The sequence below is a fragment of the Dasypus novemcinctus genome, chromosome 18, assembly GCF_030445035.2.
Source record: "Dasypus novemcinctus isolate mDasNov1 chromosome 18, mDasNov1.1.hap2, whole genome shotgun sequence".
NCBI classification, from domain to species: Eukaryota; Metazoa; Chordata; class Mammalia; order Cingulata; family Dasypodidae; genus Dasypus; species Dasypus novemcinctus.
Genome location: NC_080690.1, coordinates 63265739 through 63278817, shown reverse-complemented (window position 1 = coordinate 63278817; position 13079 = coordinate 63265739). Strand labels below are relative to the sequence as shown.

At 51.6% G+C, this 13079-nt stretch overlaps 1 protein-coding gene across 7 annotated transcripts in view; it reads right to left on the bottom strand.

The window, feature by feature from the left end:
• Positions 1-13079, bottom strand: part of GRIK5 (glutamate ionotropic receptor kainate type subunit 5) — a 55859-nt gene that overhangs the window by 18314 nt on the left and 24466 nt on the right. The window lies entirely within an intron of this gene.

Below are 13079 nucleotides of genomic sequence, written 5' to 3'. Positions count from 1 at the left end.
ACAGACGCACCCCACCCATGCAGGTGTGGGCTGACGTGCACCTGCACATGTGTGGACCGAGCCCTGGGGCACACATGTTCACACTGGCACATGCACAGACATGACAGGCAGACTGGGGTGCCAGGAGGGGTCCAGCGCCGGGAGTGGGGGTGCCCTGGCCTGCAGGCCCCATTCTGTCCTGAGCTTGCAGGGTGACCCTGGGCAGGAGCTTTCGCATCTCTGGACCCCAGGTAGTTTGCCTGTCTGTAAAATGAGGATGCTGGGCGATGTCTCACATAGCTCTGGGGCCTGGGGTTGGAAGCCCACTCCCCGGATGCCCCTTCTGGGCACACTGATTCCAACCCTGGGCATCAACTAGGCCCCAGCAGTAGGGGCTGCGAGTGGACAGGACCCCCAAGTGTGAATTCAAGCAGAGACCATCCCCCCTTGGGTTGAAATAAAAGAGCCAAGATTCTGGGAAAACTGGCCCAGGAGGACACACACATCCACCCTGACGGAGCTAAGACTGAATTTACATGCAAGGTAGTACAGGCCCAGACAGAACCTGGAACTGGGGAGAGAAGGCACAGACCAGACAGCACCCAAGATGCAGGGGGTGAGAGGGCACAGACCAGAGAGAACCCAGGGTGGGGATGAGAGGGCACAGACCAGAGAGAACCCAGGGTGGGGGTGAGACGGCACAGACCAGAGAGAACCCAGGGTGGGGGTGAGAGGGCACAGACCAGACAGAACCCAGGGTGGCGGGGAGAGGGCACAGACTCAGATGTAACCTTGGGGCGGGTAGTGAGGAGAGAGGGCACAAAGTCACAGCACATCCCTGGCCAGTGCAGAGATAATCTGGGGCAGGACCTACTCATTCTAGGGCCAGGGAGAGAGGGCACAAACCCAAAACAGAACCCACAGTCAGGTGGAGATGACACAGTACCAGAGCACAGCCCTGACTGGAGAGAAAGCCCAGGCCCAAACCCTAATCCAGGGCCAGGCATCAATGACCCAGGAGCCAAGCACAGTCCACAATCAGGGAGAGATGACACAAGCCCAGGAAAAAAACAAAGAGAGGTGGCAAGTTTGAAAGCAAAGCCCAAGGTCCAGGAGAGACCACACATGCCCCAGACAGGCCCCAGGAGAAAGGCCCAGGCCTGAAAAATAACGAAGAGCAGAGACAGACAGCACAAGTTAAACAGCTAACCCAGGGGGAGGGCGAGACAGCACAGGGCCCGACATAATCTAGAAACAGAGAGAGATGAGACAGTCCCAGAGCCTCACTGAGAGGCAGCGAGGTGGAGCAGGGACCCAAAACACGGCTGGATTCTTGAGAATATCCTGGGGAATTCCTGGTGTTCAGTGGAAGGAATTTTTCGCCCTTTGTTAGGTACATGCCACTTTCATGATTAGTATGTGTTGGACTTCAGAATAATTACAGCTCACACAGGATTCTTACGGACTCTTAGGAGCTTTCGTCCTGACAACACCCTCCCCAGTGGCCCAAACCCCCATTTCGGAGAGGAGGGAGCGGTGGTCTTCCAAATGGGCTTGAGAGGGTCCCTGGTGGCTACAGACCCATGGGCCAGGCTCTTAGGTGTGGCAAGTCAGACCCCACTGGCTCCCTAAAGCCTGGTGAGCGCCCCTATTCCTTTCCAAGCCCCCTCACGACTCCTGAAGCTCTGCCTCAGGCCAAACACCTAGGCCAGGCCCTGCCCCCAAGACACTCCAGGAATCCAACTGTTCCTCACCACCTCCACCACCCAGGCTCTCTCCTGACAACTGTGTTCACTTCCTCACCTGCTGCCATGCTTTCATTCTTCCCCTGCCATACAACCCCCAAATCCTTCATTACCATATGCCAAAGGGATATGACTTGTTCAAAACCTGCGAGAGGCTTCCCACTGCACCTGAGACCTTCAGTGGCCAAAGAGGTCCACGTGACCTGAGACCCACTAGCCTTGCAGCCTCACCTCCCGCCCCACCCCAGCCACAAGGGCCTTCTTTTTGCTCTTCAACATAGCAGGCTCATCTCAGGGCCTTTGCACTTGCTGTCTCCTGTGCTTCCCCTGTTCTGCCTCCCCATTTGAGGCTCAGCTTATGCTTCACCTCCTCAGAGAAGCCCTCCTCAAAGCAGCCCCAGGCCCTCCACCTCACCCCAGGGCCTCCACCTTATCCCAGGGTCCTCTCATACATGACCTTGTTTTATTTCCTTCTCAGTCTCGTTGGAGATTATCTTGCTTTTTCATTTGCTTATTTACCGCTGTCTTCCCTACTAAACTACAAGCCCCTTATCCATCTGATCAGGGCTGCTGCACCCAGAGCCTGCACATAGGCCCCAACAATAGGCCTAGATGCAGAAAGGCATGGCTGAGGTACTCACCGCCTCCAGCTGCTGCCTGCTGCCCAGGCTTCAGAACAAGGCCAGCCTCTGTGGATGGCATCCCAGGCTGCCTTGGCCTCCTGGTCTTGCAGCCCATGGCTCTCCAGAGCATTCCTGGGGTCACCTGGCACATGCCATACCCTCTGCCAGAGACACCCCCCACTCCACTCTGAGGAACTGGATCCCATCATCCCCTCTAGGGCCCACTGGCTCTGCCCACTCTGGGCTGCTTTCCCTGGATCCCCAACCCTGGCCATCTCTTCCTCTCAGCACTTGGCTTGGTTTGAAAATGATCTGTTCCCAGCACAAGGCATGCTGTGAGCAGGATCTGCTGAATGTTGGGTCCTGTCCTCCACTGCTGATAGTCCTCTCCTTCCCTGGTGCCAAGTCTCTCACAGGCCCAGAAGCAGCGCTTCTATGGCCCTTGCTTGGTCAGCTGCCTTTTGAGAACTTCATCCCAGGTGCTGGTTCAGAGCCACCGCAGGTGGGGGGACCATTCTTCTCACCATCTTCCCCATGAAGAAACTGAGACACAGAGAGGGTTAACACCTTGCTCTGGTTGACCCCAGACTTTGAGCCCAGGCAGTCTAGCTCCAGGGTCTGTTTCTTAAGCACCTGCTCCCTGAGAAGCTTCACCTGTCAGTGGCCCACGCCTGGAGTGGAAGGGGGTGTTTGAAGCCAGGGCCAGGCACAGCAGGGCATTCAGGAAATGAGGGCTGTGTGCTGGGGAGGAACAAGTGTGGCCTTGAACCTCCAAGTAATGTGAGAGAAACTCAGCCTCCACCCTCAGCCCCAAGCCTCCTTTGCATCCAGCCTTCCCCATCATCATCCCAGTCTGCAAGTTGGGGGTCATCCCTCACAACCCTTCTCTCTTGCTTTCCCTCACAGCACCCATCCCCAAGCCCTCCTGATTTTGCCCCCCAAACATCTCCAGAATCATCTGCTTTTCTTGGCCTCACTTGTATGTCTTCCGGCCCTACCAGCCCAGAATCCCAATGAAATGCAAATCTGGTCATACCACTCCCCTGCCAAAGCCCAGCCAGGCTGCCAGGATGTCTTGTGCCCTTAAAACCTTCACCCCAAGCTTCTTACCTGGCATCAAGGAGGACCCACCCCTTCCAGCCCTCACTCCCTGGTCTGCCTCACTACCTGCCCCATCCTGTCCTCTGCCCCCACATTCTAGCCATACTGCCCTTTCCCTCTGTTCACTCACTCACTTACCCACTCAATAAATACTAGCTGACCACCCACAACAGGCTAAGCAGTTGCAGTTCTAGCTTTAAGGATACACAGTGAAGAAGAACATACAGCATCAGGAAGTGACAAGTGATATGCCAAATAAAGCACAACAACCTGATACAGAGTGACAGAAAACATGATTTTGCAAACACTCCCCAAGAGGTCTTACTTGAGCACAAATGTGAATGAAGTGCAAGGTGCAGAGAGTATGCTGAGGTGCCCTGGGAGATAAAGTGCCAGGCTGGGGTCCCTGCAGGAGGCAGGGGCTGGCAGCATCCATGGTGGCTAGAACAAAATGAGCCAATGGGGGAAGCCAGAGAGGGCTGCCAGGCTGCAAGAGGGAGAGGGGTATTGCCCCTTCCTGCCTTCTACCCTCAGTCCCCACCAGGTTCTTCACCCCCTACAGCAGCTCCTGTGAGCAGCTTCCCAACATACTAAACAGCCAGCGTCATCATCTCCTCTCAGGGACACTGACCGGTGGGTGTCCCCTCCTCAGGTCTGAGTTTCAGCTGTGCTAAGTTTTCCATCATTCCAGCTCTTCCCTTTGTTCCTTCAAAACTAGAGATGTAGCTCCTTTCTGCCTTGTTACCTCCAAAATAGCTCAGAGCAAGTGTGGACAGAGCTCAGGCAAACCCGAGAGCCTGCTTTTGTAAATAGTTTTTATCAGAACACAGCGATTTCCACTGACTTATGATTGTCCATGGCTGCTTTCCCACCCCACAGCTGAGTTGAGTAGTTGTGACCACATGGCCACAAGGCAGAAAATATTTCCTGACCTGCCCTTTCAGGCAGGCTGATCCCCGCCCTGGAGTCCCCCTTTTATCCCTTCAGTCCCTAGAGAACTACATTATGGCTGGTCAACATTCTCTCCATCCGAATTCCTGGGGTGGCTTGTCTCCCAGCAAGACCCTGAGTGATGAGAAATGACAACATCCAGTTCTTGATGGGAGCTCAGGCCACATGGTTACTCACTGTGCCATAAGCAGGCGTTTGGTCTTTACCAAGGCTCTGTAACCAGCCAGAAGTTTCTCAAAAGGAGAACAGCTATCTGCAGAAGAGGGCAGTGGTTTGCTCCAAAGGTCCAAGCTGAGTGACCTGCTGGTGCTCGCCCAGACTCCACACAGCAGCCCTGCTTACCAACAACAGACACTTGGTCAGTCACTGTGTCTGTTGGGCCAGAAGGCCCAAGGGGCAGGCTGGCTTGCCTGCTTGCTGCAAAGCCTTCTCGTGCTCTGGACTTGACCAAAAAGCCTTATGGGTGACTTGGTAAATGAAGTAGTACACTCAGATGCGGGAGAAGTTGCCTCCAAATTCCAAAAAGCCCACCAGATGTCACCAACACCAGTTAAACAGGGCCCCTTTCTCTGAGTTTCTAAGTTATAATAATTCAAACCTATTCTCATTGTCTCCTTAGCTCTAGGGTGGTAGCTGCTTCCTGCAGTTGCTATCTTTATGATAGCTGAGTTTTCATTTTACCCTTTCAGGTAGCTGTTAACAGCTTTACATTTACTTAACAATTTTTGTTATTAAATTCTCTCTATTTAAATGACTGATATGAGTCTTTCTGAGTAACTTGCATTGTTTCTGTCTCCAGACTGGACCCTGACTGCCTGGTATCATTAATTTAGGCTGTCAACTAAAGTAGTTGCTACTTTCTGTTCATCAAATCCAACCAGCATAACGTCAATGGGTTAGCCCAGCGTGACGCCATGTGGACTGTCAAGTTCTCTGTGGTCTATTATGGCAGAAAACCAGAGAGCTGATACTGGAAGGTATGTACTCTTGGTTTCTCTACCTCCTAGAAATGGGGGTAGAGAAAAAAGCATTTCCCAGGTCAACAGTTCACCCTGGTGCCAGGGGCTGTGTTGATTTGCTCTGGAGAAGAACCTTCATGTGGGATGGCAGCTGCAATTGGAGTCACCACCTGATTATGTTGATGATAATCCTCATTCTCCAGGTTCCATCCACCCTTTGCACAGGCCAGACAGGTGAGTTGAATGGAGATGAGATCACTAACCCCTGCTTCCTTCAGCCCTTAATGGTGGCCCTGACCTTTGCAATTCCCCCAGAAGATGTAGTACTGCTTTTGAATTACTATCCTGGGAAATATGGAAAATTTAGGGGCCTCCACTTGGCTCTTTCTACCATGATGGCCCTCACTTCACAGGTCAGCAGGCCAACGTGGAATAGTGCCAGCTGCTACATACATCTACTTGAATCCTACAAAGAGGGACCAGGGGAACACAGGGTAGCTCTGTGGACCTATCAGGCCCATTCTGAGCTGGACTCAGGGCTCAGGCTCCCTCTACCAGGTGACCACACAAACCCCCACTGGGGACCCCGAGAATAGGAAGACAAAATGACAGGGGTTGCTTAAATATCTAAAATCCAATCAAAACACTCAATGCTGAGAAGGACCCATGTAGAAGCTGGTGTGGTCTTTTTCAGAAGCAATTCAAGAATCATTAAGAGGGCTTTCCTCTTTCATCCAGTCATTCTATCCAGAGAATCAATCCCAATAAGCTGCAATGCAGGTAACACTGTTATATAAAGATGGTTGTTTATGGTTGTTTATAACAGCAAAAACAAAATTTTTTAAAACCCTGGAAACAAAATGCAAAAAAAGGTTAAATAAATTACGGACATCTACATGGTGATTAATATTCAGCCGTATAACAATAAGATGTTACTTTTGGCCTTTCAGATTGGCAAAGATTTCTTGTAAAGAATGATTAATACTCATTGTTGGCAAAAGTGTAGGGAACTTGACATTCGCGTGCACTTTTGGTAGAAATATAAATCGGTAGAACCTTTTTGAATGGCCATTTGGCAGTAAATACTTAGCAAGAAATTCTTACCCTTTGACCCAGCACTTCCACTTCTTGGAATTTACTCTTCAGAAACACTTTCACAAATTCACAGGCCAGGTTTATGAGGCATTGTCTATAATAGTGGGAAAAAAAAAACCACACACACACACCCGAAAACCTGGAAACCACCCAAATATCCACCAATAGGGGATGAGTTAAATAATTTATGCATCAACCACACAATGAAATACATACGTCTCCACTTGGATTTCAAATAGGCATCGCGAACAATCCACGTCCAGAGAGAACTCTTGCTTTCTAAGTTATTTCTCCCACATCCTCCCCATGGTGGAAACTGGCCTCACCATCCATTCAGCTGCTCAGGCCAAATCCTACAGGCATCCTGCACCCCTCTTCTCCCTCCTCCTCTTCCGATCCAGTGGCTCATCTGACACAGCTATCACTTGAGCTCCAGTCACCACTTTCTCTTACCCACACCCTCCAGCAGCCCCTAAATGGGCCATCCTGTTATCTCCCACAGTGGTTTCACAGGACAGCAACCAGAGTATCCATTTTAATTGTGATTTTAAAATAAGACCTAAGGCATATTCCCCAGCTTAAAACCTTCCGGTGGCTTCACAACACACAATGAAGGATAAAACTCAAAAATCCTTTCCAGTGTCCATAAGGCCCAGCAAGTCTGCTCTTCAGCCCTCCTGCCTCCTGCCACCTCCCACGCTGCCCTTGCTCATGCCCCTCCAGCCACATCAGCCCCCTCACTGTTGCTTGAACACAGCAAGCTCTGGTCCAGCCCTAGGCCTTATGCTTGCAGGCCCTCCACCTGGAAAATACTCTGTCTCCGATTCATCCGTTCATCCAGCAAGTGTGCACTGAGCGCCTCTGCAGGTTGGAATGGTTCTAGGCACTGAACATGTGGCAGGGAACAAAACAGACTCAACCTGTCCTCAGGAAACCCATTTCTGATGGGCCTTCTTGGGGCTGTCTTCTGCCCTTGCCTGGCTCTTCTCCATGGCCGGCCACCTTGTTTAAAGTGGCACCCCCAGCCCAGGTGCTTCTTCTCCCCTTACCCTGCTTTATTTCTTACCACCACCTAGCACTGTAAGAACATATTTGCTGTCAGTTCCCCCCACTAGAATGTCAGCTCCAGGGGCCAGGGAGCATGTCTGTTTTGTCCACTGCTTTCTCCCTAGTGCCTGGAAAAGAGCCAGCACACAGTAGGTGCTCACTAAATGTTGACTGAATCAATGAATGACCCAATGTAGCTGTTTAAAAAAATGGAGTAGAGTTCTATGTACTAACAGGGAAAGAGAACCAAGATACAGGAGGAACAACAGGTATAACAGGACACAATTTTTGCAAAAATAAAGTAAAAGATGTTCAATGTACATATATATTAATTGATAGGAAAGGAGTTGGGGGAATTGGCCCACATGCATGCCAGAGGCTCCCTCTGAGGAGTGAGCTCATAGGGAATTGCTGTTCACTGCACAACTGGACTCTGGGTCACTTGGTGTTATGTATGTAATGAGAGAAAATAAAGAGGTTATTTTTAAATGCTTATGGAAAACATCAATGGCATGCAGAAATGCTTAGCATTTTTCTATGCACACATATTATTATGCACACTATTTTGTACAAAATGGGATTATGCTTAGTACATATACTGTTTTATAACCAGCAACACAATATAATGTCAGTTTTTAAATATCAGGATTCTAAACTCTATATACAAGGGAAGCGGACTTGGCCCAATGGATAGGGCATCCGCCTACCACATGGGAGGTCCACGGTTCAAACCCTGGGCCTCCTTGACCTTTGTGGAGCTGGCCCATGCAAAGTGCTGATGTGCGCAAGGAGTGCCCTGCCACACAGGGGTGTCCCCTGGGTAGGGGAGCCCCACACGCAAGAGGTGCGCCCCGTAAGGAGAGCTGCCCAGCGCGAAAGAAAGTGCAGCCTGCCCAAGAATGACACCGCACACCTGGAGAGCTGACACAGCAAGATGATGCAACAAAAAGAAACACAGGTTCCTGGTGCCTCTGATAAGGATAGAAGCGGCCACAGAAGAACAGACAGGGAATGGACACACAGAGCAGACAACTGGGGGGGGGAGGGGAGAGAAATAAATAAAAAATAAATCTTTAAAAAAAAACAACGCTATACAAATTAACAAACTTTATGTCATATGTTTTACCATAATAAGTTAAAAAAAAACCTCCCAATACAAAACGAGGTGACCTTTTTTTTTTAAGCATAAAAGAGATACCCTGGGAAGTGGATTTGGCTCAGTGGATAGAGTGTCTACCTACCACAAGGGAGCTCTAGGATTCAAACCCAGGGCCTCCTGACCCATGTGGGGAGCTGGCCCACGTGCAGTGCTGATGTGTGCAAGGAGTGCCGTGCCACCTAGGGGAGCCCCATGTGCAAGGAGTGTGCCCTGTAAGGAGAGCCGCCCTGTGTGAAAAAGGTGCAGCCTGCCAAGGAGTGGCGCCACACATACAGAGAGCTGACACAGCAAGATGACGCAACAAAAAGAGACACAGATTCCTGGTGCTGCAGACAAGAACAAAAAAAGCAGACACAGAAGAACACAGAGCAAATGGTCAGAGAGCAGACAACTGGGGCAGGGGGAAGGGGAGAGAAATTTAAAAAAAAAAAAAAGATAACCTGCAATGATATTCCCTTTCTTCTCTGTACCTATCTGTGTCTCTCACAATGCGTATAAATACAAGCACTTCTAGAATTGGAAAATAATGCATGCCATTTTTGAATCCCAATCTAGGCAAGCCCAGGAGAGAGGGCTTTTGGGGCTACAACGAAGATGGTCATAATCAGCCATTGTTTTCTCAGCTGTGTGCGTGTGTGGCTTTCATTCAGATGGGGAGGAGTTGGGGAGGCACTTCTACAGAACCCTCAACAGAGCCAACCAGCCGTTCAACACCAACTTCTTGGGCACCCACTATGTGCTGTGACGCAGGTTGTGGAAACAGCACTAAGGAGACAGGGTTCCCGCCCTGAGGACAAGAACATCCCAGGCAGGGTGGGTATCACCTCAGTCACTCAGTGTCCCTGCCACACATACTCGTCTCATCTGTCCCTCCAAGCTAGGAGTCATTATTCCCCATTTTAGTGGACGGTGAGACTCAGGAATCAGCCACCTGTCTCACAGGTTGAACAACTAGTAAGGAGCAAGCCCACATTTGAACCCAGGGCCAAAAACTGCAAGGCTTGTGACCAAACCCCTGTGCCTTCCCGCCCAAGATGGCCTGGGATGGCCACCAGCAGTGCTCCTGGCTCTTTACGAATGCCCTCCCATTTCATCCCCACCAAAGCTCTGCAATATCGTCCCATTCTAAGAGAGGAGACTGAGGCTCAGAGAGAGGGAGTGACTTGCCAGGGATCACGTGGGAACACAAGGGAATTGAGTTGACCTTGCCTGGCTCCTCACTGGGGTGCCACTAGAGAGGATGTTGTGGTGGCCTCCCAGTCCTCCTTCAGGACTAGGCACTAACTGCCCCAGCTGCCAAGGGTGTTGGTGGTTGGTGGCTCTCAGCTCTATTGGTGGAAGACAGCCCCCTCCCTGAGGGCAGCCCCGGTTTGCTGGGCACCTCAGGGGGATGGTCTTTGACAGCCCTTCCAGCTCCAGAGCTCCCCAGGGCCAGTTGAGGCCCAGGCACAGGGGCATCGCCACTCACCTCCTCCCCCTCCCTAGGCCTGCTGCCATCACTCTTCCACAGGTACTTTCCAAGGGTGCCCCAACACACCTCCCACCTGCAAACCTCCACCTCAGAGTCTGTTTCCTAAGAACCTGACCTAAGACACCTATCCTGGCCCTGGGTACCAGGCAGAGAACATGGACTTTATCCTGAGGACCCTGGGGGCCATGGCTAAAGCATGTGTCAGGTCAGACCTGCATTTCAGAAAGACCCTACTGAAGGACAAATGAGCAGGGAAAGACTAGAGGCCAGGAGACCTGTGAGGAGGCTGGTGAGAAAGGCCTGAATTCACTCTGTGCTGGGATGGCAGAGAGGAGAAGGTCAATTCCAGCAGTGGCCACTGGGTGGAATAAAGGGACTGTGACAGAGACTGGGCAGGCGAGGCCTGCACCCAGCCCGGGGGTGTCCTGGGGGTGCTGGTGCCTGGGCTGGCTTCCATCTGGAAGTTACTCGCCAGCTCTGGGGCCAGCCTATTGGGGTGCCAGCCCTGGCTCTGCCCCTCACTGGTGGTATGAGCTGGACTTGGCACCCGGGAGCCCACTCGATCAATCTGAGTACACAGGACTGATACAGTCCCCCAGGGGTGGCCAGGAGTCGTCGAGGAGTTAACACAAGCCTATGAAGCTTGGACAAGGGCCTGGTATGAGTGAGTGCTTGAGAGACATTAGCGAGGTTACCACGACTGCTCCTGGTTGACCAAGTAAGCCATGTGGCATCTGGAAAGAGCGATGTGCCTGGCTGCAGCCCTGCATGTGAGGGGTCAGGCCCTTCATTGCTGAGCCCCAGAGATCTCACCTGGAAGAGGGGCCCTGAAGGACTGGAAGAAGCATAAACAGAAATTAAATACCACTTGGAAAGTTCCTGGCGCCTGGTGTGAATTTAACAAATGGTCACTGCTACTGCTGCTGCTACTGCTGCAAAGATGGGCTGCTTATCCCCAAGAACACGGGCTCACTTGGAATCCCACTCACTGAGCTAAGCCCTACCCCTCAGGAGCTCCTCCTCCAGTATTCTCACTGTAAATGTCATTGCCAGAGCCCAGCTGCCCAAGCCAGAAATGGGGAGGCACACCTGCGTCCTCTCTCCTGCTCCCCCACCCCCAGACAGCCACTGTGCCTGGCGCACTCCAGCCCTTCCCTGGTATACAGCTCTGCTGTCCTCAGCCTGGGGCCTGCCATGGCCTCTCACCTCCCTGTAGGCCACCCTGCCACCGTGGCTGCCCCTGGCCAATTCTTGTGCCTCACTTGAGCCAGTATCCCCAGCACCTTCTGCTGAGGTCCAGGCTCTCTAACCTGGCTCAGAACAGCAAGGATCACATCTGGGTTGAACATCACTGTATCCCCAGGGCTTAGCCCAGGGTCTCAGACATAGTAGGTGTTTAGTAAATACCAGATGGACAGAAAATGGATAAATGCATGAAAGTATGTATGTGCTGGCTGGCCAAGCCAAAGGAGAGAATACCAATAACAATCATAATACGAAAAGTTGGGCACATGCATACAGCACTCACAGCACACCAGGCTCAGTCGAAGCCTGTCCCAGGACTTAGCTCACTGCATGCTCACAGCCACCTCTGTGCCAGGGGCTGTTATGACCCCAGTGCTACAGCTGAAGAAACCAAGTTAGAGAGAGGGTCAGTCATGTGCCCAGGTCACACAGCTAGTTCATAGCAGAGCCAAGATTCCAACAGAAACCAGGCAGGACTCTAGCCCAGCAACCAATCCCAAAAGCCCCACCCTATGCGGCAGGCCCAAGGCATGGCAGGGTCAGGACTCTTGTCCAAGGCCATGCAGCTGTGAGAACTGTTCTAGACCGTCCACTTCTGTTCATGAATCAACTGGCTTCCTGTTTTGGGTGACTTTGATTAGGGGTCTAGTCCCCTAGAGCTTGTTTATTCCTGGGGGCACTGAAAGAAAATTTCTGAGCCTCTGTGACTGAGAACCAGTCTATGAAAACCAAAGTCATGGGGAATCCTGCCATCTGGGTGGTTATTGTGTCGGCTCTGGGATTCCACCCTCCTGTCCTATTAGGGGCCTCTTCTGGCCTCAGGTCCTTAAACCCACCCCAGGGCAGAAGGTTTCAGGGCAGCCCACAGCTTTCTGGGGCAGAGCCTCAGGGCCTGCCTATGGGGTGAGGTGGGGGAGACCGTGCAGCCAGAACTCCAGGGCTCCAGCTCCTGCTTCCATCACAGCAGTTCTGCTTTTGCCCAGGACTCTGAGGGAGATTTCAATTGGAAAAAAAAAAGGTTCCTCTTTTAAAATAATTTTTGAAAATCAGTGCCCTGAGGGATAAATGTCCTTGTCAGGCAAAGGAACCTTCTTGTGTCTAACTGGTGATGTTCAGGGCCTTGGGTGCAGTGGATTCTGGGAAGGGAGAGACAAGAGAGTAAGATTCTCCCACGCACCTGGCCAAGTCCAACCTCAAGGTCGCATGCTGTGTGTGGCCTACCCTGGGGTCCTTAGGTCTCCCGTGGTACTGTCCTGCCTCTGGACATTTGCCCACATGGTTTTTCCTGCCTGGAATCATAGGAAGAACTGCCTTTCAGACCTCCATGCTCTGACAACCAACATGCTACATGCCTGTTTTCTGTAACCCTTGCTATGGACCTGTAAGGTATTATTCCCATCTTCTGGAGGGAAAACTGAGGTTCAGAGAAAATAAATGACTCAAATAATTCAATGACTCAAATGATTCAAACCCTCTGCACCCTCCACTGTACCCTCAAAACCCCCCGCCCCACTCTCAATCCTACTCCTCATCCAAATCCTGCCCACACTCAAGGCACTGCTGGATGAGCCAGTGCACTCCACTCTCTCCCCCCACCCAAGCCTTTATAAATGCAATTCCCTCTGCTTGGAATGCATCCCCCTTCTCCCATGCCCCCTTCCCCTAGTGACACCTTCCCACCCTCTGGGAAGCAGTTTGGGAGTA